Genomic DNA, 24,367 nt, shown 5'->3' on the forward strand with positions numbered 1-24,367 from the left:
ATATATATATATATAAAGATTATTGGAAAGGGTAAAAAATAAGCTTTTATGGGAGGTGTTTTAAAGTATGTACTTATTTTATTTTAAATGAATCAGACAATGATTATTATTAACTTAGCCCTTTTTGAAAATAATATAAGCCTGTCAGCCTTTGAAAACACTGCAGACTTCATTCTCATATAAAATGACTGCTTCATATGTCATCTCCAGATGTCTAAGACACTAAATTTCATTAAAGCATATATAAATATATACTGTGTGTCAGGAGATATCCACAGTTCGCAATCTCTTATGGAGTAAATCTCATCAAAGTCCTACTCTCAGATAAAGCCAATACTAAATTTATTAATCTTATGGATTATTCAAATCTAAATAAATATAGATGAATGTATTATATACTTATTTACAATAACATCTACAAAGCTAAAGTTTTTAGGCTCTCCTTGGTCTTCTATTTTTTTTCTCCCAGTATCTTCATTAAACACCACAGAATCCTATTGTTTGTCTTCTCTTGTTATTAAAAATAGGTCAAGTTCAGATGTTCTGGTTTCTTTTTTTTTAATATCTAATCCAAAATGAGAATTTTAACACATATTATGTATTGCATAAGCCTGTTTAGTCATTTGTTCTGAATAAAGAGTTTTCAGTTTTTCATATCCCTTTACCCAAAGCATGTTGCTTAATGGCAACTGTTATTTTAACTGTCAATAAAGTCATTGATGCAAATAGTTGCCCAAAGAATTGTTCCAGTACAATGTGGGCCTTTTAATACCACATCATACCAGAGCTGTGGTGAAGTAACAAGAGAGGTCGTGGACCACATGAATAGAATGGGAAATAGCTAACTTCACTGTCACCCTGAAAAAGCTGGGCATTGGGAGCCAGGATATATGCCCAGGTCCAAACTGTTCTTCTTCCTGTGGTTTGTACATGAGATCTTTTTTTTTTCCTGGATTTGTCATTTCTGACTTCAGTGCTACATTTTTTTTTTCTATGACACTGTTGTAATCCAACTAAACCACCTTCAGAAAGTTACCCTCTGGAATGATCTGATTTTTAATGGTTCTCCCTGAAGAGTAGGGCAGCTGTGCAATGCACATTTTCCTTCCTTACATAAATATTCCGTTCTAATGAATTTTCTAGAAAGTGAATGCTTACCTTGAGATAACAGGAGACTCTGGGATTCAGATCAGTCAACCCACCACAGATGGCAGACTGAGGAGGCAAGGAGGAGGGCAGAGGGAAGAACAGCATCTCCTGGAGTTTGTTCTCCCCAGAATTTTTGTCTCACCAGCCTCAATCTGCCAAGCCTCAATCCCGGACCTCCTTAGCCCAGGGCCCCTTTGATAGCACTGTCCCCACATCCTTGTCTTCCCCTCGCTACTGCCAAAGGGCCTCTATCAGCATCAGGAATGAAAATCTTGTGCCAAGTGACATCACAGGTACCAAGCTTCCACCTTCTCCCCTGTAATTCTCACCCCATGGTGTGATTAGACAAACAGGCTTTCCCTGCACACACACCCCACCTACTCACCCAGGTTGCCTTTTTGCTGATTTTCTTCAAGGGGGAAGTCATCCTGGACTACCACTACAGAGAAGAGACAGGGGTTGTTCTTGGAAAACAAAATTCTGTCCGAAAGAATGTCTAGAGGCAGCCCAAGGCTGCTGGAGAAAGCCCACTTCTTGAAGGGGCTGGAGGGGCTGAGGGTGAGGAAATGGTAAAGGACAATTCCCAATGTCTGGGCTCCGAGTAGAGCCTCTAGAAATATATTGTTTCGCCTTGATTTACATCAGCCTAAAATTTAACCCGAGGGTCAGAAATCCAGAAGAAATTGTACCAAGTCATTAACTCTATTTAGAAGTCATTTTCTGCTACTTTCACAAATACTTGCAACCAGGGCAAGAGAGAGCTATTCAATTTGGTGAGAGGGCTTTGCTGAAATGGTTGTGAAGTGATTCTATTTTATTAATAATCATTTAAAGAATATATAGTTACTTATTTTTATTAATTTGAAGATTTAGAAAATATTCTATGCCTATTTTTTTTGTAAAAGACACACATTTGGCCCTCCCTGGTGGCGCAGCGGGTTAAAGCACAGCACTAAGAAGCTAAAGCTAAAGCCACTCCACATGAGTTCGATCCTGCCTGCCTAGGAGGTGACCACATGGCGTGGCAGACCTCTCCAGACCTGGCCCACTGCTCCCCTCAGCAGTGTACTTCCTCGATCTGCCTGTTCTGCTCCCCACTCTGTCTCTGGTGAAGCCTCCCGCTGCTTCTGAGCCTCTGGCCTGTACCCCAGTTCTGTATGCGCAAATAAATAAATCTTTAAAAAAAATAACTTAAAAAAAAAGACACACATTTGTGATAGTTTGTTCCATTAATGATGAGTTTTTTTCTGGTTATGCAAAGTGAGACACTTATGAACAATAAACAAAATGGTTCCCATTTAAATTAAATAATTTTTTCCTAATTAATTTTCCCCCAATTGTTTTCAAGATACTAAAAAACAGCAACAAGCAGTGACCATTATTTACACATAAACCAAGTCTCTTAACCAAGGGTCAGAAAACAGTGGTTTGGGCACTAGTTACGCCATGAACACAGAGCGGCCTTGGGCATACCACTCAATCTGTGGGGTTTGCAGGACAGGGAGGGACGGCATCTGAGATTCCTTTCAGCGCTACCATGCTGTGATTTCATCCGTGGAAAGGGACACATTTGCACCACGCAATCTATAACCAGAGAACAAACCTCAGCCCACATTTTGACCCTTCCTTTCATTTCTCCTCACATTAAAAAAAGAGGATGATAACCACAAGGTGGGGGAAAGAAGCCCCAACTCTGTTTCCAGTCCTAAGACACCATCACACCAACATGCACGCAACAAAGGGGTGTGGCAATATGCACACTTGTCTCCCTACTACTGCAGTCAAGGAGGGCCTGGTACAAGTCCTCCTGTAAGTAAGGTCTGGCATCTAGAGAACACCCTGGGAACTGGCACAGAGAGCAGGCCCCTGACCCCTGACAGAGCCTTTTACTTCTAAAGGGGCTGGGAGCATGGGACACACCTAGTGGTCTCTGCCCACACACTGACCAGGTCACCTCTAAAAACCCGGATAATAAGTAACAAATAACTTAATTTCCCCATGGCTTAGATTCCTCACCAGTAAAATAGAAGACAAGAACTAAACCATCTTCCTAGATTGTTGGGAGGAACAGTTAACAGTAGGGTAAAACATCTAGAACAGTGCCTGACACAGAGTAAGAGCTCAATAATGCTAGTGTTCCTGATCACGTTACTACTACCTGTTTCCCCAGGAAGATCAGTCGTCCGAAAAAAGGTGGCTTGGTGTGGATTTGAAATCGTCCCTCAGTAGTTCCCAAAGGACAGATTCCAACCCGTTTCTACCTGCAAAGGGAAGTAACCTCGGTGCATACACAGATGATAAATATCCTGAAAGAAACGGGTGGTGGGAAGCTAATCTCGTGGATGAGGGGCTATTATGGAATCCTACCTCAAGTATTCAGGTAATCCGGAGAAACCCGGGAACTCTCCCCTGCGACGACCGGCCACTGAGGGTGTGGCCTCTGTGCTCCGGGCCCGCGCGGAGGGAATCCCCGCTCCAACTCAGGTCCTGCTCCTCAGGGCCCTGGAGCTAGCTTCGCTGAGGCCGGCAGCTCACTGCAGCAGGGGTGCCCCGGGAGGGGAAAGCCTGACTTCGGGATTCCTTCCTCAGCCGTGGAGAGTTCACGTTTCTTCTGGAAGGGTCTGGTCCAGGCGCATCGCCCAGAGAAGGGGACTGTGCTGAGTTCTGCTGGTGCTGGAAAGGAGGCGGCGTCTACAGGGTCACTGCAAGTTCGTGTCCCTAAAAGCCTGCACGTGGGAGATCTTAATGGGGAGGACTTTACAGGGTTCCGGAAACACGAAGCCCCCAAATTCTTCTATGGGGCCGGGAACCTGACTCTCAACCAGAGGAGCTCTAGGAGAGGGGCGGGCACAGCAGAGAGGAGTGGTCTGTAGGTCTTTCCTGGTTATTGGGCGCCCAGTGTATTTCCCCATTAGGATCAAAGCGAGGGTGGGGGGAAATGCACCTTCTCTGCAACAGCAGTCTAGATCCCCTCCCGCAAATGCTCTTCCAGTGCAGTTTGCAGGGGTGCAAAGAGCCTCGCCTACCGGCAATCGTCCAAACGTCTGGAACAACCAGCGAATCTACCAAGGGGCTGCAAGGTGGACAGATTCACTTCCGCTCCAAGCCCAGGGTCTGGGAGCCCGGTCTCCTCTCACCCTTTCCCACACCCCTTCGCCCAGCGTTTTCCGGCTCGCACTCCAGCTCTGCACTCCCAAACCTCAGGGACGCAGCCTGGGGCTCCGGGTTCCCTTGCTCCGCCCAGGTGCGATTTGCGGAGGGGCGGGGAGTGAGTGGGAAAGGTGGATCCCACTGCAGCCTCCGCCCCTGCGCTCTCCTCCAACAGGTTCAGACCCCTAGGAAATGCGCTCGCGCCTTCCCCTAGGGGCCGGGAATCCCGATCCCATTCTGTGGCTGTGGAGACAGCCTTAACTCCTGAGCACCCGGCCGGGAAGGTGGGCGTGAGTGTGCTGACTCCGCAGCGGAGGTGGAAGGGTGTAGAAAAGAGGGTGCAGGAGAAGGGAGGAGACAAGGTTCTCTCAGAGCCAAGAAAAGCATCTCCAGCCCATGATCTGACCACTCAGTCACCACCCAAGGCACCAACGCATTCAGAATCTCGCTGGGAAAATTGTTTCTCCGGTGGGGAAAGAACGCCCTAACCCAGACACCCAGAAGCCCTTTTAAGTCTCCCCCCCGCCCCCCTGGCCGGGCTTTCCAGGGCTACATTCCACCTCTCTGCGCCTCAGGTGCCCAGCCCCTCCCCCATCTATATTTACACGCCCAGGCCAGCGCCCTCTGCACTAGGATCCCTTTTACTCCTCATCAGGTGACAGCTCAGGGTTGGCTTCTTGCCCGCATCAGCAGAGCATTTTGACGGCACCCCCCCCCCACCAAACCAAATTTATCCCCCACCCTCAGCTTCCTCCTCAACACCCACCAAAAGCCTTTGCCTCCCCAAACCACTTCACCCACCCGGGTCTGCACTTGCCGTTCCCAGAGCGCACAGCCGCAAGCCACGCCAAGGGTTTCATTACCCAGCTGGGGGTGGCGTAGGCAAGCCCGGACCGACTCCCGCCGCGCTGGACACAGCCCCACGGGGCGGCAGCCTTCCCCCACGTCCCACCTCTCCTATTTCACCAGCAACATTTCCACCCAATCCCCACAAGCTGGACGAGCAATGCTGGGTGCTAAAGCCTCACCACTCTAGCGGAAGCTGCAGAGAGGGAGTGAAAAGTCGAAAGACAAGAACACAGAGAAATGGGCAGATGCATTCTGCAAGGGGAGGGAGGTGGGGGTTGGGGGAAGGGCGCACGCTAGAACCAGACGTGCAACTTGCAGGGCGTGAGGTGAGTACCGCGCTTGGAAGGGGGCATAAAAGTTTACAGACTATTGCACCGCACCAACTGAATGCGAGAAAAGAGGGTCGACTACCACGAGCCAGGAGGGTCTAAGGATCTGCGCCAACTGGACCAGGGAATTTTGACGAGGCTCAGAACTCGGGCCGTAGTTCTCTTCTACTTGTTCCTGGAGAGACGGCCTAGGCACCCGGGCAGGGACGGTATCACGCTTTTTCGAAAAGCAACAGGCGGCTGCACCTTACCTTGCGCCAATCCCGGACTGGGTGGCTGCTCCATCCTCGTAGCGCTGGGAGGAGGCGTTGGGTGCGCTGGCTCGGAGGTGTGCGCGCTGCCAGGGCTGCAGCAGCCGCTATCCCCACCTGGCGGCTACCCCGGCTGCCCACCTCCGGCGGGTGGGGCGGGCTGGTTCCCGGGTGGAGGCGGCGGCGTTGGTGCGCGGCGACCCCGGCGCGGGCCGCGGGCAGTGCGTGGCTGGGCAGGCGTCCTCCAGCGCTCCGCCGCGAGAGGGTGCGGCCCCGGGCGGCCTGACTAGGCACCGCTGGGTTCCACTGCTGCGGCTGCGGCTGCAGACCCTGCGCTGGGCCCGGGAGTCTTGTTGGAGGAGGAGGAGACAAAGACGCGAGGGAGGCGAGCGCTGCTCTCCCAGATGCAATCGGCTCAGTCACTAGAGGGGAATCGCTTCCAAATCCGGGCTGGGGAGGAGGGAGGAGGGGTGAGGAGGCCAAGGACCAGAAAAGCAGCAGGGAATGAACGCGAGCTCAGAGCCCAGCCACCTCCTCCCCGGCGCGGCCCTCTGGTCTCCCGGGTGGGGGGTCCGGAAAGGGGAGAGAGGGCGGGGGCCGAGCGCTAGCTGCGGGAGCAAAGAGTAGCTGAGGTCAGAGTATTAGCTCGCTCCGCCGCCCTCGCCTTCCTTCCTCACACCCCCTCGCACAGCTCCACTTTAAGGATGTTATGGCCCCATTTTTTCTCCTCTTTTTAACTACTGAGATCAGGACTGGGTGACGCCGCCAGGAGAAGAACGTGGTAATGGGTTCACTATGCTCTAATGGGGAAAAAGGCGGATGCTTAAACTCCTTTGGCCAATCGACTGTGTCCTGGGTGCCAAGCACTTTGTACTAGGTCGTCCTGGAGAGGAGGGAGAAATAGGTTCACTCAAAAAGATCTCCCGCAGTTCGTGGAATCCAGAGTCCTGGCGTTAAGTGCTGTCCTCCGATTCCTATCAGTCCAGTTTGCCCGAACAGACGGTGTTAGGAGAATTCAGTTCGCATTGCCTTCCTCTTTCAGGGATGCCGTTCTTCATGCAGTCGAAAGGGAGTCTGTGTGTCCCTTAGGAAAATGTGCGTGTTCGTTGAAAGCAAGTTACTGGTTCTAGTAATGTTCTGAAGTCATGATTTTAACTATGTGTCAGATCTACTCTCCAAAAACAACTTGAGCCAAAGGACAGCCTTCCAGTCTCTGCAAAGACCACCTATCTTCTACAACGCTTTTCCACCCCACTCCTCACACTTCACCAGGTAGAATTAATCTTTCCCTTCTCTTCACGGTCACACTTGTATTTGCTGGTGGAACTTACATATTTATGGATTTTTTTTTGGTAGATTACGATTGCTTCACTCACCTGAATTACATTTTTTCTTTTCCACTGTAACATTGAGTCTTATGTTAGATTAAATAGGTATTCAGTTGGAGGTGATTTTTGCCTCAACATAACTAAATCTGAGTTTTTCTAGGATTAAAGGCACTTGGGTGAGGAAACTTGCAAGAGTCTAGGGGAGGAAAAGGTACATACACACGTACGCAAGCCTCTCTGCCTGAGATGTATATTGATTTAATTCACTTTTGTTTCTAAGCAATTTTCCAGTCACCACCCCACCTCTAATTCCCACAGGCAAAGGAAATCAAGCTGTTGGACAACTGCATAGATTAAGAGAGGATAGTACCCGGTTGCGAACACCTGGAGGCAACCCAGTGCAGGGAGAGAGGACCTATGTCAAGTGTGCTGAGAGCTTGCCCAGATTTCTTCATTGTTAACCATGCACCCTGCTTGTGGATACATTTTAGAAGACTTTGAGCAGTGTTTCACTGCAGAAAAATAAGAAATGTACCTTGTAGGTTAAGGATACTTAAAGCCATTCTTTCTTTTCTGTCTTCATTTCTTATGAATTATGGGATGGATACCCCAGATCAGGGATGCTCTATTAAAAAGGTTCATCATGACCCTCCCTGGTGGCGCAGCCGGTTAAAGCACAGCACAAAGAAGCTTAAGCCACTTCGGCATGAGTTCCATCCCTGCCTGCCCTGGAGGAGATGCACATGGCGTGGCACTGACCTGCCCACTGCTCTCCTCAGCAGTGTACTTCGTCGATCTGCCTGTTCTGCACCCTACTCTGTCTCTGGTGAATCCTCTACCCTCCGCATCTCTGGCCTGTACCCCAGTTCTGTACGATTAAATAAATAAATCTTAAAAAAAAAAAAAAGGTTCAGGCTCTCCCTGGTGGCACAGCGGGTTAAAGCACAGCACTGAGAATCTAAAGCCACTTCCACATGAGTTCGATCCCCGCCAGCCCCGGAGGTGACCAGACCACATGGTGTGGCAGACCTCTCCTGACCCAGAGGTGTGGTAATGACAGGATTCACCAGAGACGGAATGGGGAGCAGAACAGGTAGATATCCTGAAATACACTGCTGAGGAGAGCAGTGGGTGAGACAGGAGAGCTCTGTCTCACCCTGTGGGATGGAACTTGTGCTGGAGGGGCTGCCTTGAGCTTCATGTTGCCGCACTTCAACACCTTGCTCCACCAGGAAGGGCCCTGTTTACTTGTTTTTTAAAGCGGAAATTTTAGGACCCAGACATGGGTACACATGAATGGCAGGTATGCCATTTGATATGATGTTTATGAAAGGAGTTTGGGCACAGCTATCAGAAGCATAAAACACTTGTATACCAGAGTTCCAGTGACCCTTCTAGAATTTCATCCTCAGAAAACGATTTACAGGATAACCTACAGGATATTCATTGCAGTATTATCTACACCAATGGGAAACTGAAACAATCAAAAAAACCTCAAATGTCAAAGAAGAGAGGAATGGTGAAATATTTTGGAAAACTAGAAATGGAGTGATTAGTCAGCTATTTAACTGTTGTGCAAGGGAATAATTGAATTTTTTCACAAATGACGGCTACAATATAATTTTTAAACACCATATGAGAGACAGAAGAGTAAAAATTAAAATCTGGAGTTGACAGGTCAGATTTGGATCCAGACATTTTACTCACTGCCAGCTCTGCGATCTGGATCTTCAATTCCTTGAGTAAACACTTGAGTTGATGCTATTTACTTCATTGAGTTGTGCTAACATGAAACAAAATTTGTGGAACACTTAGTACAGTGCCTGGTACATAGTAAAATCTCCATCTTTTCAAACAATCATTAATTGTATATAGATACAATCATTATGGAATAATACATTTTGAGACTTTTATATGTCTGTAGATATAGGTATGTGTGTAGATATATGTATGTGTGTGTGTGTGTATATATATATGTATACTTTTGTGTATATAAATGTATTTACTCTTGTCTAGAGTAGTATACTCTCTGGTATTAACCATTCTTATCTTTCACGAGTTACATAGTCACACCGTAGAGAAGTTCTTTTTTAATTCTCTTTCATCTGAATTTAAAAAAATAATTTCTAACGATTGACACAGGAAATCTCTAGACTTGGATGCTTTCTGCTCTAGTTGATTCATGTAATCATCAACAAGACTTGTTGATGATTGGTGTCAGCCATGCTATAAAAAGGACAAATGACAAGGCATGGAGTTTGTCACCTCGCATGTAAACTTAGATTTGTTTTGTAGCAACCAGAAGACAAGTCCAGCGCAGCAGAATATGCTGCTTCTCACAGGAGAGGTTGGTTGCTCTGCCTTATCTTGACAGCAAATAAGAGGAAAGAGGAGGTATCAGAAGCTATATTTGTGGCTTTTGATTAGTGAATTAGAAAAGGAAGCTTGGCATGGAAGGGTGTGAGATCCAAGGACCTTCACCTCCCCCGTGGCTGTGGTCCTCTGGGTCAGAGTGGAGCTTTTGTAAAGCTTGTTTTTATGTATTAGAAACATGATAAAAATTTAAAAGCAAATATCATTTTGTGGTGTTTTTCAGTGTACCTTTCTTTAGAATAAGGATACATCATTTAAAAATGGACAGGTTTCAGTAATTTTGAACATAAGGACATTTCCTTGAATTTCGAATTGTAGTCTCCTTTTGAAATGTTCTACATAAATGGAAATGCATTCCTCTGAGCTCAGGAGTTGAGCTTCTGTGATCTGAATAGTTGGCGTGCCTGAAACCCTGCTGTCTAGTGAGTGAAAAGGATCAAAGCAGTAAGATGTTAATATCATAAACCCTTTGTGGAAGTTCTTCCAGTTAACTATTCTTAAAAACAAACTACCCTAGAACTCCTTGGCTTAAAATAAAAACAATCTTTTATTAGTGTAAATCTAGAATTTGGACAACGTACTCCACGGAGGCTCACTTCTGGCCCATTCAGGGTCAGCTTAGGGACAGGGGACTCACAGCTGGAGGATTCATTTCCCAAGTTGCTCTCTCACATGCTGGCAGGCGGTTGGAGATGCTATTGATAGGAGTTGAGGTTCAGGAACCACCATTCATCTCCAGGTGGGCCCCCCCAATTTCTCACAGATTTCCTTACTTCCTGGCATTTGGAATTACAAAGAGAGTCCCAATGGGAAATAACCCTTCCCCATGATGAAAACCTGACCTTTTTATTATACAAGCAACTCAGTCTTTGAATGATATGATAAATTTTAATTTGGTCAAAGTAAATTAGAGATCTAGATAATCATTTAAATGATTTAGGCAAATGGGTAAATTTTTCTTCCATTTATTGAGATCATTGTATTAAGATTTAGAGGACTAGATGGGAATGTAAATTGGTGCAGCTGCTATGAGAAACAGTATGGAGGTTCCGCAAATAATTAAAAATAGAACTATCATCTGATAGTTCCATAGCAATTCCACTTCTGGGTATTTATCCAGAGGAAATGAAATTGCTATCTCAAAAAGATATCCACATTCTCATGGTCATTGCAGTGTTATTTACAGAAACCAAAAATGTGGAAACAACCTGCTTGCCCAATAGACGATCAAATAAAGAAAATGTGGCGTCCGTTTTTACTGTGCAGCATTAGCCAGCCACAAAGATGAAAATTCTGCCACTGTGAAGATGTGGATGGCCCTTGAGGGGCATTATGCTAAATGAAATGCACCAGATAGAGAAAGACGGATACATATGTGTATAAGACCAATTCATATGTAGAATTCAAAAAAGAAACAGAACTGATCTCATAGCTACAAAGAACAGGGGTGCTAGCCAGAGGCAGGGGTTGAAGAGCAGAAGAAATGAATTTATTATTTTAATAATGAAAATGACTACATATAGTGCAGATCAAATTCCTTATCATGAATTTCAAGGGCCTCTGCAATTTAACTTTTGCTGGTCCTTTTTCATAGCATCTTAAGCTTCCCGTGTTTATCTCTCTTGTCTGGGTCTAAGACTTGTATCAGAGCAAGCTGTTGATTGCTCAACTCCCCTTCCAGACTATGAGGTCCTCAAGGGCATAGAGTTTATTTCAATCAAGTTATGCCCCTACAACCTTCACTCCAGAGCCATCCATGCACTGGGTACTTGATACATGCCTATTGTGAATAATTCAATGTTCCTGCCTTTCCAACTCAATCATTCCGTCTCCAAAATGGCAATATTGCCCGTGAGTGGCTCCACAGGGGAGCCAATTAATTCTCTGAAACTGGAAAATGTTTTGAAGTTCCGCAGTACTTTGGAAGCACTCAAGAACAGTAATATGTGCAATAAAGACATTATTACTACTTTCCTGATGCATAAATGGTGAATAATCCCTTTTTAATGTGTTTGTTTTGAATATATGCAATGAATTTGCTGGAAGTGACGTGTCCTTGGCTCATTTCTTGTGTACTGAGTAAGACATGGTCTTCTCTAACAACTGCATTCTCTATCCATTTCTTCAGCTTTCAGAATTGCTATTTATTCATACCCCTGCCAGAACGGCACTCAAGAGTTGAGGGCCAGTCTTCTAAGGCTCCTATGTCATGACTGGCAGCGTGGGTACCAACGTGGGTATTATTCTAGGCATGCCCCTCTTATCCCCCAGTGGAAACTGTCATTTGACTACAGCGCTGAATGATCTAAAAGGGAACCCTGTTCAAAGCTGGACTATTGCAGTTCTCTTCCTGGGAATTTTGAACAAGAAAACTCAGAGGGTTGGGTTAGCCTCTGTGCTTAAACCTGCAAGATATAAGTCATAAGAGCCAAGAGCAAGCAAGGTAGCTTGTGCAGAAAACCACACTGTGGTGTGATCTGTAAAGCTGCAACACAGGGACAGACGTGAGCAGACCACAGGTCTGAGTTGCTGCTTCTGGATGCTTGGAGGCCCTGCTGTGTCTCTGCTTTATTCTACAACTTTTTATTCATCTTCTCTTTTCAATAAATGCACCATTTTGCTAAAACTAATTCAAATTCCATTGCAGTCATGTGGAACCAAAGGAATTCCAATGAATATAACACAGAAAAAAAGATTTAAGAAATGTTTCTTGGAGTATGTTTGATTAAAGGCTGGTTAGAGACCACTTGGGAATGTTTGATATGAAGCTTGCATTTTGAGATGTTAAAAGTCCAGTGAATTACATAAATTGAATCTTATTTTTCAAGGCAATGAAAATAGGACATTCTATGTAAAAATAAGATCCCATTGTTTGTGATGGATCAGAATGCAGGTTTCATAAACTAGAGATTTGGATTCTTTGCCTCTAGACCCCAATGACTAGAATAGGATTCTGCAACATAGTAGGGACCTAATAAATATTTATTAAATGAGTTTATGTATTTATCATGTCTCTTCTTCATAAAGGCTACTGTTTATTGATATTTTATATTATATACCAGTCCTGGTGCTAAGTAAGGGTCATCAAACATCCCCCATAATTTGTTATCAGGTCTCAGGAAAATGACAAGTATGGATTAAAAAAGTATGTTCTCAGAAAATAAAGAGTTTTCTCAAGAACACACAGGTTCTATATGTTAAGCTCAAGATTTGAACTCAAATTGATTGTTCTCTCTACCAAACCACAATTACATATTTACATTTCCTTAAATTTTTTCTGAGAAAATAAACTCAAAAAGGATTATTATCAAGGACTTCGTGAACACAGAATTCATCCTGATTTTATCAACAAGTAAGTTCCTGTGTCTCCAGTACTCACTAGGAATTAGATCCCTTCTGTTCTTCCCCTTGCCTTTATTGACACTCCTAGTTCCTGGAAGCTATTGGTGTTCCACTACACCCCATTGGCATCACCATTCTAAAGCCCCAGGTCCCAACTCTAAGGACCTGCTATTGTAAGTCAGACCCCTTAAGAGGTCTCCTGGAAGTGCTATGGAATTCCTGCCCCACCACCTTGATGAGAATTGGTGGGTAGATACGCCCAGACCAGGCCCCACTACTCACAGGGCATGTGTTCCCCTGTCTCTAAGAAGTCCCCAGTTTATATAATTATGCCTCCAATACTAACTTGCTCAAAAGTGAACATTTATTGACTTGCTTCCCTTCCATGTCTCATTTCCCTAGACCTTTATCATAACATGTCAAATAGATGCACTTAAACTCTCACTTTTATCTCAAGGATCTGCTCCTAGGGTAACGCAAGCTGTCATCTCTCTGATCCCTTCCTTTTAGTGCCTAAGGGAAAAGGCCAAACTATCTGATCAATAAGTTTAAATGACAAAACTAAGCAGTTTTCATTAAATCGATCTTCTATTTTGGACATAGCAAGTGTATAGTATGTGCATATTTAGATTTTTCTCTGCCATGTTTTCATTTGGCATCTTTCATTTAATGACTAAACGGATAAGTTAATTTAATTTGGGGGGTACTGTACTAAAATACTCTCTAGGTCCTAACAGATCTAAAATCATGTTCTTTAATCAACCTTATCAGTGATATAGTAGACGTTATAAATCCACATGATTTACAAAACCCAACAGGCGAAAACAACTCAAATATATGTCAACTGACAAACGGATAGACAAAACATGATATAGCCATATAGTGGAATCTTATTTTATCATTAAAAATAGTGAAATATTATTGCATACTATAATTTGGGTGGATCTTGAAAACTTGACAGCATATGAAGTGATCCAAAAGACCACATATTAAGTGATTCCATTCATGTGAAATGTCTAGGGGATTTTTAGTGACTAAGATCTGGGATAGGGTAGTAAGAAAGAAAGGGATAGCTAAAGGGTGTGGATGATCAAAATGTTCTAAAAGGCTGGGGTGGTAGTTTTCCATATCTGTCAATATAATGAAAAAAACACTGATAATTATGCTTAACTCAGTAAATTATCTGGCATGTAATTCAGGGAAATTAGCTAAAAACCATATGACCATGCTCTGTACTCTGTATAGCTCTTCTATAAATGAAAAGCTATTTCAAGACAAAGTTTATTAAACTCGGGTCTAAACTTGGAGAGGTTCAGCACTTCTTTGCCTTAGGCTGCCTACCTAGGTAGAAGAGCACCATCATACTTATAAAGAAGCTGTAAAGGAGAGCACCTACAGACGCAAGACAGAATGACCACTGCCTCTCAGCCATTCCATTTCCTCCTCATTTCCATCATTCTCCATGTCTCCCTGGCCCTTTCAGACATAAGAGAGAGCCTGGCAAAAATGTGGTCAGAGTTCCGGAAGTATAGCTCATATTCTTATTACTACAATTTAATAGGCATGATGAAACAACTCAGCTTGCAATGCCAAGGATTTGGGGGTGGAAGCAGAGCGACATCACCAACTGCTGCCAAAGCGGCCCTGCTCAACAATTAATTGTCCTTGTTTCTTTTGGATTCCATCATTGCTATTTGTGTCTGATGAAGATGGTGCCATTCTGCCAGACCCTTCTAAGCTGCGAGTCAGGATTTCCTCTCCTTCTGTAGAGAAGCCAGCACCCCCTTTCTGCTAGCTGGTCTGGAGTCAGTTCTGTATAATTATGGGGTTGATTTTCCTCTTTTGTATCAGTTTCCGCCACCCACTGGGGGTGTGAGAGGCTTGACAAGGGAGCTTTCCTATCACCCCAGTTTCATTGTGAGAAGCCCAGGGCATGGAGAATGCCCTTGTGGGGGTGCAGTCTGGAGTTTCAGTCCTTTTCCTAAACAAAAGGGACAAAGGAAGCATAGAGAAACCATATCATTCCCCAGGCTTCTGCGTTTTCTCTGCAAAATAGGAGGATGGCCTAAGTCATCTTGAAAGTTCCTCTCAGGCCTGACATTTTCTAAAACACAAGAATTTTCCTCAAGTTTGCTGACAAGTAGTTGCCAAACCCCCCAGGAGTGCTGACACATTAGCTAATATTATCTTTCATCTGCTTGCAGCGCCTTGAAGGGGAGATCACTAGGAGCAACTCGTGTTTACTCTCAAAAAGGCTTGGAGAACACAGGATTGCTAAGGCAGAGGCGAGGTCTCCTCCTGAGGGGTGCTGTCCGTCTGTTATGACGCTGAAACAGATGCAGAGAAACCCACCACAGACCAGTGTCAGTGCCTGGAAGATGACTCTTACGTAAGTGCAATTTTACTTTCTCCGTTAATCTTTGCTGAGGTAATTGTCTTCATTCTATTTTCAGCGTGTTGTTGGCAATGCTGTATGGCCTACTGACAGTTGTTTAATAAAAATAGAGATCGTACTCCAGAGGAAAAGTGCAATATTCACACGTGGCTAATAATGTTCTGCTTCTATGAGCCACGGAGCCCAGATCCTCAAGAGTTAACAGAGAAGTTCTTGAGAGTGAGTTTTATCATGAATGGCGGCTGAGTTAACTTTATAGGTGGTTGTATATGTCTGCACACATCTCTGTCCTCAAGCAGCCAGCAACAATTTGGGCAAAGGGGCATCTGTTCAAAAGTGAAGGAACCCGGAAGTCACATTTTTCTCTTTACTCACTATGTATCACCTTTACCCTCCATCTTAACCACTAAATAGGAGCCTCCCTGGTGGTGCAACGGGTTGGAATGCAGCATTGCAAGCTGGCTGCAGCCACTTCAGTGCAGGTTCAATCCCTAGCCCCAGAGGTGACCCATGTGGCACAGCAGATCTCTCCTGTCTTGTCCACTGCTCCCCTCAGCAGGATACGTTGTCGACCTGTCTTATCTGCTTCCCACTCTGTTTCTGGTGAGTCCTCTCAACGTCCAGCACCTCTGGCCTGTACCCCAGTTATGTAAGCATAAATAAACGAATCTTTAAAGAACAAAACTTAAACCACTAAATAGAACCAAGCTTACAGGAGGCCTAGGGTTAAGACTCAGCATTATCACAATATCACTACTGTGGCCTGAGTGGGATCCCAGCCAGGGAGCTGACCATATGGCCCAGATCTCGCCTGTCTCACCTGCTGCTCCACTCGGCAGTGTATTTCTTTCAATCTGTCTGTTCTGTTTCCCACTCTGCCTCTGATGAATCTTCATATCCCCATACCTCTGTCCTGCACCCCAATACTTCCACGCAAAAATAAATAAAACCTTTAAAAAAATAAAAAAGAGGCCCTCCCTGGTGGCGCAGCGGGTTAAAGCACTGCACCAAGAAGCTGAAACCACTTCCGCATAAGTTCGATTCCCGCCTGCCCCGGAGGAGACCACATGGTGTGGCAGACCTCTCCTGACCCGCCCGCTGCTCCCCTCAGCAGTGTACTTCATCGATCTGCCTGTTCTGCTCCCCACTCTGTCTCTGGTGAATCCTCTCACTGCACCTGCACCTCTGACATGTACCCCACCTCTTTATGCATAAATATAAATCTTTAAAAAAATAAAAAAGAACCAAGCTTACCTTGTACATCTTTCTCTCAAGGTCCAAACTATATCAGTTCCAGCTCCCCAATGCTGGCTTGACCCTGAATATTATCACTTCTCACCTGAGTACTGTGAAGACATCCACAAAGGCCTGCTGGCCCCCAGTCTTCTCTCACCCTCCCTACTACTTTGCAAGTTTGGTCATTGAACCAACTATATCAACATAACCTGGAACTTGTTAAAACTGCAGAACCTTGGATACTATCCCAGAAATACTGAATCAGAATATGCATTTTAACAAGATCTCCAATACCAGTGTAAGTCACTTTTAATTAGGTATTCTGTTACTTGCAGTTGCAAGCATCTTAATTAATATACTCACTATACAAGGTTGCTTTTGTAACTATAATTAATTATATTTTCTTCTATAATATTTGACTATCCCTTGTATTACATTATGAATTTTATTTTGACATGCATATATAGTAGTTAGAAATATCCATGGCAGTCTGACCTGAATAATTTCATCAATTCCTTAAGAGTAGGCCCGATGCTCTCTTGACCTTGGTATTTCCTTTCTGCTTAGCATTGAGACCCATGAGCAGAATTCAAATATATTTTTTTAAGATTTATTTATTCATACAGAATTGGGGTACAGGCCAGAGATGTGGTGGGTGAGAGGATTCACCAGAGCCAGAGCGGGGAGCAGAACAGGCAGATCAACGAAGTACACTGCTGAGGGGAGCAGCGGGCAGGTCAGGAGAGGTCTGCCATGCCATGTGGACCTCCTCCCAGGCAGGAGGGGATCAAACTCATGTGGAAGTGGCTTTAGTTTCTTAGTGCTGTGCTTTAACTCACTGCGCCACCAGGGAGGGCCCAGAATTCAAATATTTTTGAGTATTCTTTCATTGAACAAAAGAATAAGAGAAATTATTCTTCTTCTACTGTTCTTCTGACCAAAGAAAATTTTAGAACCTCTAATTCATGTATATGATGGATTCTGAGTTGTGCTCATGATCTGCCTTGGGCTGTCATGTGCTCTGTTTTCTTATTCAACCACTTTTCCAGGTAGAGCCCTGCTCAACAAAACACTTCAAAGGCAAATTCTCAATGCACTTGGCCTCAACATCATGGTCCACATCACTGCTATCTTCCTAAAGCTGACTTGCCTTTTTGTTACTGGAATAATGAGTCAGCTCAAGGTTGCCCTGTCAAAGTCACTAGATCTAGTCCTCTTGGGACCGCTCTATCCATATAGGTGCTTCATTAAAAGCAACTGATGCCAAAACCACCATTTTTTTGGCATCAAGCACTGAGTACTGAATATGGCCAGAAAGGAAATCCCTGGCCTACTAGAATTCAGGAAAAGCCAAAAAGGGGCAGCACGCCCAGCTGACTCTGCTTTCTTTCAAAGGCTCTGGCAGTGGCCAAGCTTAGAGCAGCTAGAATGCTGGACTAAATGTAGAAAATTGATTTATACTTTTTATTAAATAAAAAGCATCCATAAATTTCACATAGTAGAAACTCTTCCTATAGGCCAGCCAAATAAAGGACATAAACACACACAGGATAACTTTTAGTTATTTTACAACACACAAGTATCAATGTGGTTTGACTTTCTGTTTCCCCCATGAGTATGCAAATACAGCTGCATTGTCCCCCATAAATCTGAGCTCTCCTTCTCCTGGCAAAGTAGGTGTTGTATGTCTGGTGAGCAAAGCCCAAAACCTCAAATGAGGAAGGCAGGTGATAGGTGCATTTATCCTTGTGATAATGACCATTTCTCATCTCAAATTCTGGGTAAATAAAGAAGTCATGCAAATAATGTTTACAAAATACCTGGGAGTTTGTGCAAGAGATTTCAGAAGAGGTTGCTACTAAATCTCTCTGTCTGCTTTGACAATTTCATCTGTTTATCAACAGTTCTAATTGGGCAAAAGAGCAGATGTGATGAAGCAAAATAATCCTTAGCAGTGTCTGGCATTATTCAATATTGCCAGGCAAAAGCTAAACTTCATTGAACCAAATTGTCCAATAAGACCCGCAAAAAATCCACACATGGACAGCTGTGGTTTATAAATCCTCAATTGTCCTCTGCAAACAGAGAAATTGCTGAAGTTATTTTAGTATCTGGGGATGTCTATTAAATTGTGCCTGTTCAAAGTTAGCGCCTACATTGACAAAATCAGTCCTATCATTGGTGGGGGCATTTTTTTTCTCTCCCAGAAGAAAAATTAACTGTGTGTGTGTGTGTGTGTGTGTGTATTAGTAAGATATTTTAAATTTGAAATTCAGTGGTTCAATTCAATTTTCTATCCCTTCTGTCTGTTCTCTATTCAGCAGCCCTGTGTAAACCTGATCATATCGCTTGCTTTATATAAAGCTTAGTCTTCCCCTGGGACTAACTCCCTATCACAGTGTGTTAGTAGAAATAAGTGGGACATACCTTTGGTCACAGAGTCATAAGAACTGAGGTGCTACTAGCATTTAGGACCTGCAGACAGTGGAAGTCAATTGTTCTGGACTAGGAGGGAGAAAGAAGTGACTTGATCACTGAGCACCTCCAGTAAGTAAAAACAGTATTCTCCCCATTTATCCCACCTTCCATCTCACTCCCTGGACCGCAGACAGCAACCTTTGTGTCAACTGAACCCATCAAGTGTGTTCCAGTCTTAAGGATTTGGCACAAGTGGCCCCTAGGGAAGAAAAGCTCTTCCCAAAATATCCACAAGCCTTGTTCCCTTACTTTATTCTAGTCTTGGCAAGATGGTCATCTCCTCTGAGAAATATTATGTCACAATCTTAAAATAAATCATCATTCTCTTTCATTGAGGTGAGGTATGATTCTATGGAATGCTTATTAATTTTGTTTAGCTTTATCTGATACTATAATATGTATATTTATCAGGGTAGTATGTATATTTATCAGTCTGTTCCTTATGTGTTCCTGTTGAAAAGTGAGTACCAAGAGAGGAGTTTCATTTGTCTTGCCTAGCTTTGTGTATTCAGTGCCTAGAACAGTGCCAGATACACAGATGGTATTAGTCTAAAACATGAGAAATGAATAAATGAGTGCATATTTTTTCACTGAGACAAAAAATATACTTTTGGAAATGTGTGGTCAGAGTAGAAAGAAAATCATAAATTTCCCTTTAATTTGATGCCAGTATATTAAAAGACTGAACATTACTGGAAAAAAAAAATCTTGCAATGACTACTTGCAAATTATACTTAGGAGATTGTCCTCAATGCTACTTTAATTATTTGATGACCTTCTGTCTTTTGGGGCCAAACAATATATGTGGGCAATACAATGTCTCAAGACCAACAGGAACCATGGAAGAAAAAGGAGGCTCTATTAGATCTATTCACATAAGATATAATTAATGATCATATTACAGAATACAAAGTGTCATGGGCTGCTTTGTGCTGACAATCTTTAAAAGGGTAAGTTAATCGGGATGGGGAAGTAAGAAAAATTCCTCCCCATTAACTTTGATGGGAGCTGGGTGTCTGACAAAACTGCAATTGCCTTGAGGTCTGGGTTTAGGCCAAGGAGACAAACTGTTCCTCTCAGGAAAAGTTTGAATTTGGAGTGACAGGCTCCCAATAGTTCTGTGATCAGCAGGCAGAATGTGGTGTCCTCTCTGACCCTGCATTTCTGAGTTCTGATGGCCCCTTGCATCTCCTTCGGCCCCCTGGGAAAGAACACCAGGGGTGTGGCAGAGTAAGGAGCCTGCAGGACTCATGGTCACTTGGACTGGTTGACTCCTTGCATCTTGGGTACCACAACCCCAGTGGGTATATTCATACAAGTCACGTATGGGGAGGCTGCTCTTAGGAGAGAGGTTCCACAGGAAGATGAACAGAGCTTCTGAGAGACATCTAAGTAAGGAGGCAGTCATAACTAAAGTCTAGTGTCAACTTGATCCCATGAGGGGAGGGAAGCTTCTGGAATGTGACATGTACCCTGATTTGGTCTTCATTAAAGCCAGAGGACCAGGCTTTCATTTCTTTTTATCAGTTAGCCTTGGGCTTTTGCCTGCCCAGTAGATTGGGGTTTGACCTCCCTGGGAGAGCGGTGAGCCCTTAGCAGTCACTTATCACAGTAGCTGGCTTGGGGTGTCCCTGTCCTATGAAGGGGATTTGGATGAGGCACTAATAACATTTGCTTCATGTCTGCCAGAGTCCCAAAGAGACATGAATCACAGTTTTATCAAAATTATCCAGAAGTACTTTTTCTAGGTACCACATCTTGGTACAGCATTATTCATCGTGGCCTTGAGAATCCTGCCTGGCATCTTGAGCTTCTTTGGAGGGAATTCTGCTAATGCAGGGCAGTGGTATTTGCAATGCTGAGAATAACATCTTCTCTCCTTGAAACGCCCCAAGCATTTTACAAAGAGCCATTTTAACAAGTCTCACAGAACAGTGGGAGAGGTTAAAAATAGATGTTAAAACATCTAACAAAGTTTTTTTTTTTCTAACAAAGATTTTTTTTAAGGGAGTCCATTTTATTAGCAACTTTGAATATTAATCAGCTGAAACCTACTTAGTAAGTGCTCTGGAAATCATGTTTGCAGAATTTTTATCGTATTATTTTCTTTCAACAAACAAATGAACCTTAAAAGTAGCATGACAGAGCCCTGGTTCTCAAAATCAGCTCCCTGCACATTTAGGCACAGGGCATTTGGTGTTGTTCTGTGGATTGTGGGGTGCTTGACAGCATCTCCCGCCTCTCTGTACTACATGCTAGTGGCATATGCCATCCCCTTCTACCTCCCTATATTGTCAAATGTTCTCTAGAAAGCAAAACTGCATCCTTTTGAGAACCATGCATCAGCCAAAGAAATAAGGATAAGCTTTGGAGTCATGGTAAGGACCCCCGAATATATATCTTGAGACTAACAGTCAAGCTAAATCTTGTGCATTTCACATAAAATAATCCCTTACTCAAAGGATTGCTCTGATGATTTTCTTTTCTTAAAAATTATTTATGCATGGCCCTCCCTGGTGGTGCAGCGGGTTAAAGCACAGCACTAAGAAGCTAAAGCCACTTCCGCATGAGTTCGATCCCTGCCTGCCCCGGAAGTGACCACATGGCGCGCCAGACCTCTCCTGACCCACCCACCCGCTGCTCCCCTCAGCAGTATACTTCGTCCATCTGCCTGTTCTACTCCCTATTCTGTCTCTGGTGAACCCTCTCACCCTCCGCATCTCTGGCCTATACCCCAGTTCTGTATGAATAAAAAAAAAATCTTAAAAAAATTATTTATGCATATAAGAACTGGGGTACAGACCTATGTGTGTGTGTGGGGGGGGAGGGTGTATGTGAGAGGCTTCACCAGAGACAGCGGGGAGCAAAACAGGCAGAACGACAAAGTACACTGCTGAGGGCAGCAGCCTTGAAACAGGAGAGGTCTGCTGTGCCATGTGGGAAACTTCCCTGGCAGGGAATCGAACTCATGCTGCAGTGGCTGGGATAGCTTCATAGTGCTCCACTTCAACCTGTTGCACCAGGTTCATTTTTTTTATTATTACAAAGTTTATTTTTACATCATTTTGCACATTTTTTTTTTCCATCTCGATTGTAATCCCCGCGGGTTTCCCATCACCAAATCACCCCTGTGCCACCACCATAGTCCCATGCATTTCCCTCCCACCCCACCCCCGTTTTTGATCCCATTCCCCACTGCACCCCCACAAAATGTCTCTGGTATATGGTTGTTCATTATTTTTGTTATTTTCTCGCCGCACCAGGTTCATTTTAATGGACGAACACAGGACAACCGGACCTCTAGTCAGTGTGTGTATTACTTTTCTCCCTTCTGGATTAAAGTTCTTTCAGAAGCAGTTTGTGTTCTTATGGGTAGAACAGTGGTTAAAGAACCATTTTGTACAAACTAGGACATGAAACATGGTTTAACTTCAAAGATCTAATGTTGATAGGAAAAAAATCCTAACTCTTTCTAATGGGAAGAGATGTTCCTCGTCCCCCTTTGTTTTTCACTAAGTAGCCTTTGAAGAAAGTATACTGGGGATCTAAATAGGTGTTTAAAATAATTAATTTTCTGAATGCTTCAGTGCATACTAGAAATTGAGCTAAGCATTTTCTATGTATTATCTCTTGAACAGTTATTACTATTTCCAATTGATAGAGGAGAACTAGGAGGCAGAGAGGTAGAAAGTAATTCCTCCCCAACCCCACAAACAAACAAACAAACAAACAAAAGTAGAGCTGTAACTTGCCCTGGGATAGTCTGCTAGAAGAGTTACTCAGTAAAACCATTCCCAGAGTAACTCAATTATAATTATTCCTGAGAAATGAGGTTCTAGGCACCACACACAGATGGGCAAAGTGCACAGGCAGAAGTGGGCAGTAGCAACGAGGATTCTGTCCCTGGATGGACAGAGCTGGCAAACAGCACACAGAGGAGACCACTGAAGACCAGACGCTCCTCTGCGGGCTCTGGGAAGCACTGTCAGGGTCAGTGGTGTCTTGTGGGGTTGGTCTCAGCTGTCTAGTGTCTCCACCTGGCTGATCAGGAAGGAACAATTCCAGAGTAGCCTTAATGAGGACTGGGAAGCAAAAGGTGGGTGTGCAATGGTCCAAACCCAGGTTCTTTCCGGGGGTTCTCTTAAGCTGCTTTCTGAGGCAAAGGAGAGTATATGGCTAAGAGCTGGTAAAATTCATTGGTCTCAGCCAGGGCTTTAACAGTTGGTAACTAAGCACGGAGATATGACAGCAAGAGAGAAGGGCAATCTTTCCTCCTCACACTGGAGAGGACACTCTAGAGCAGCAGTGTGGGTGATAAGCCGGGACTTCATAGATGAACATCACCTACAACTGAGCTCTTTTGCAGAGTCAATACTGAGGTGTCTGCACTATCTCCAGAGCCCCTTCCTCAAGGGGTGAAGGCCAGTGTCCCATAGCAGGACCCAGATCCTGAACATGCACTCCTGGCTACTGTCCCCCGCCTGCCTCACTTCCATTGCTGTCTCGCCTTTGCCTTCACCTCCCAAGGAAACCCCTTGTTTCTCCTCTCTCATCTGTTCCGAGGGAAACACCTACTATAGCCAGACAAGACCTGCAGCATAGAAGCTGGCCACAGAAGCTGTTAAGGGCAGAGGAGAGGTTTCAGACATTTAATGAAAATGGTCCTCTGCCTGAGACACTTGCTCTATGACAGGACTGTGACAGCAAGGCTACCTGCCCGCTGTGTTCATGCCTACACAACAGACAACAGGGCAAGAGGTGCATTTTATGCGCTGGGAGGTGGGGGGAAGATAGGCGGCGGGAGGAATGGCCAGAGAGCAGCTCCACCACACTGTGCCGAGTGAGGAGGGCTGTGGGCCGGCATACAGGCTGGGGATGAAGCACACAGCAAGGGGGTGAGGGGCCGCCTGGCCGCCTGAATGTCACAGTCAGTCAGCAGAGGCAAACAGAGGTGGTCACCACAGGGCCCGCTCACTCAGGCGCACCTGCCGCCCAGGTGTTGAAGCATCAGAAGACAAGAAGTTTCAGTACTTCATAATACCACATCCTTACAGGAGAGATGATACCCCGTGAGCAGACAGGAGCAGATGTCCCACCAGAGAGTGAGCCGACTTGCGGTTTCCAGGTCCCAGGGCAAGCTGAGACTCTAAGTCTCTCCCTGGGAATGGATGTTAAGATGCAAATGAGTGAGACCTTGGGCCTCTTTCTGGCCCACCAGACTCCTTGCTTGGCCTGTTTCCTACCCACCTCAGACCCACTGCTCTTTGGATTCTTAGTAGTGATTTTTCCCCCTCCAACTGCTTCAGTGAGAAGCTAGCTATCTGCCAACCGAGAATTGAATTCTTGCTCATATTTAGATCTATATTTGCGTGTTTCTTTAAATTACTTCAGAGTGACTGTGCACTGAATTGTCACCATACCGGGCAACCCCAGGAGTGTGCTACATGCTTCCCCCTCACTGTGCAATTGGACTGTGGAGGTGAAGCT

The 24,367-nt window shown here is 44.6% G+C and overlaps 1 protein-coding gene and 1 long non-coding RNA gene across 4 annotated transcripts in view; one reads left to right on the forward strand and one right to left on the reverse strand.

Annotated features, from left to right (window-relative positions):
• The window catches only part of LRRC3B (leucine rich repeat containing 3B), a 70,991-nt gene extending 64,531 nt beyond the window's left edge, over positions 1–6,460 (reverse strand). The window contains exons 1-2 of one of the 3 annotated variants that reach the window (XM_012732219.1): positions 5,101–5,342; positions 3,517–3,875 (exon numbers count right to left, since the gene is read on the reverse strand). The gene's annotated coding sequence lies outside the window, so the exon portion shown is untranslated. Of the gene's footprint in view, positions 1–3,516; positions 3,876–5,100; positions 5,343–5,728 lie in introns of those variants that run through there. The other 2 variants (XM_004692271.2, XM_012732220.1) reach the window with 2 other exon arrangements.
• LOC105854318 overlaps positions 5,425–24,367 on the forward strand; it is a 33,191-nt gene continuing 14,248 nt past the window's right edge. Inside the window, exons 1-2 of the long non-coding RNA XR_001146009.1 lie at positions 5,425–5,474; positions 14,976–15,160. This is a non-coding gene — a long non-coding RNA (uncharacterized LOC105854318). The remainder of the gene's footprint in view (positions 5,475–14,975; positions 15,161–24,367) is intronic.

The sequence above is a fragment of the Condylura cristata genome, unplaced genomic scaffold (genome assembly GCF_000260355.1).
Source record: "Condylura cristata isolate star-nosed mole 26May11 unplaced genomic scaffold, ConCri1.0 scaffold00033, whole genome shotgun sequence".
Classification (NCBI taxonomy): Eukaryota; Metazoa; Chordata; class Mammalia; order Eulipotyphla; family Talpidae; genus Condylura; species Condylura cristata.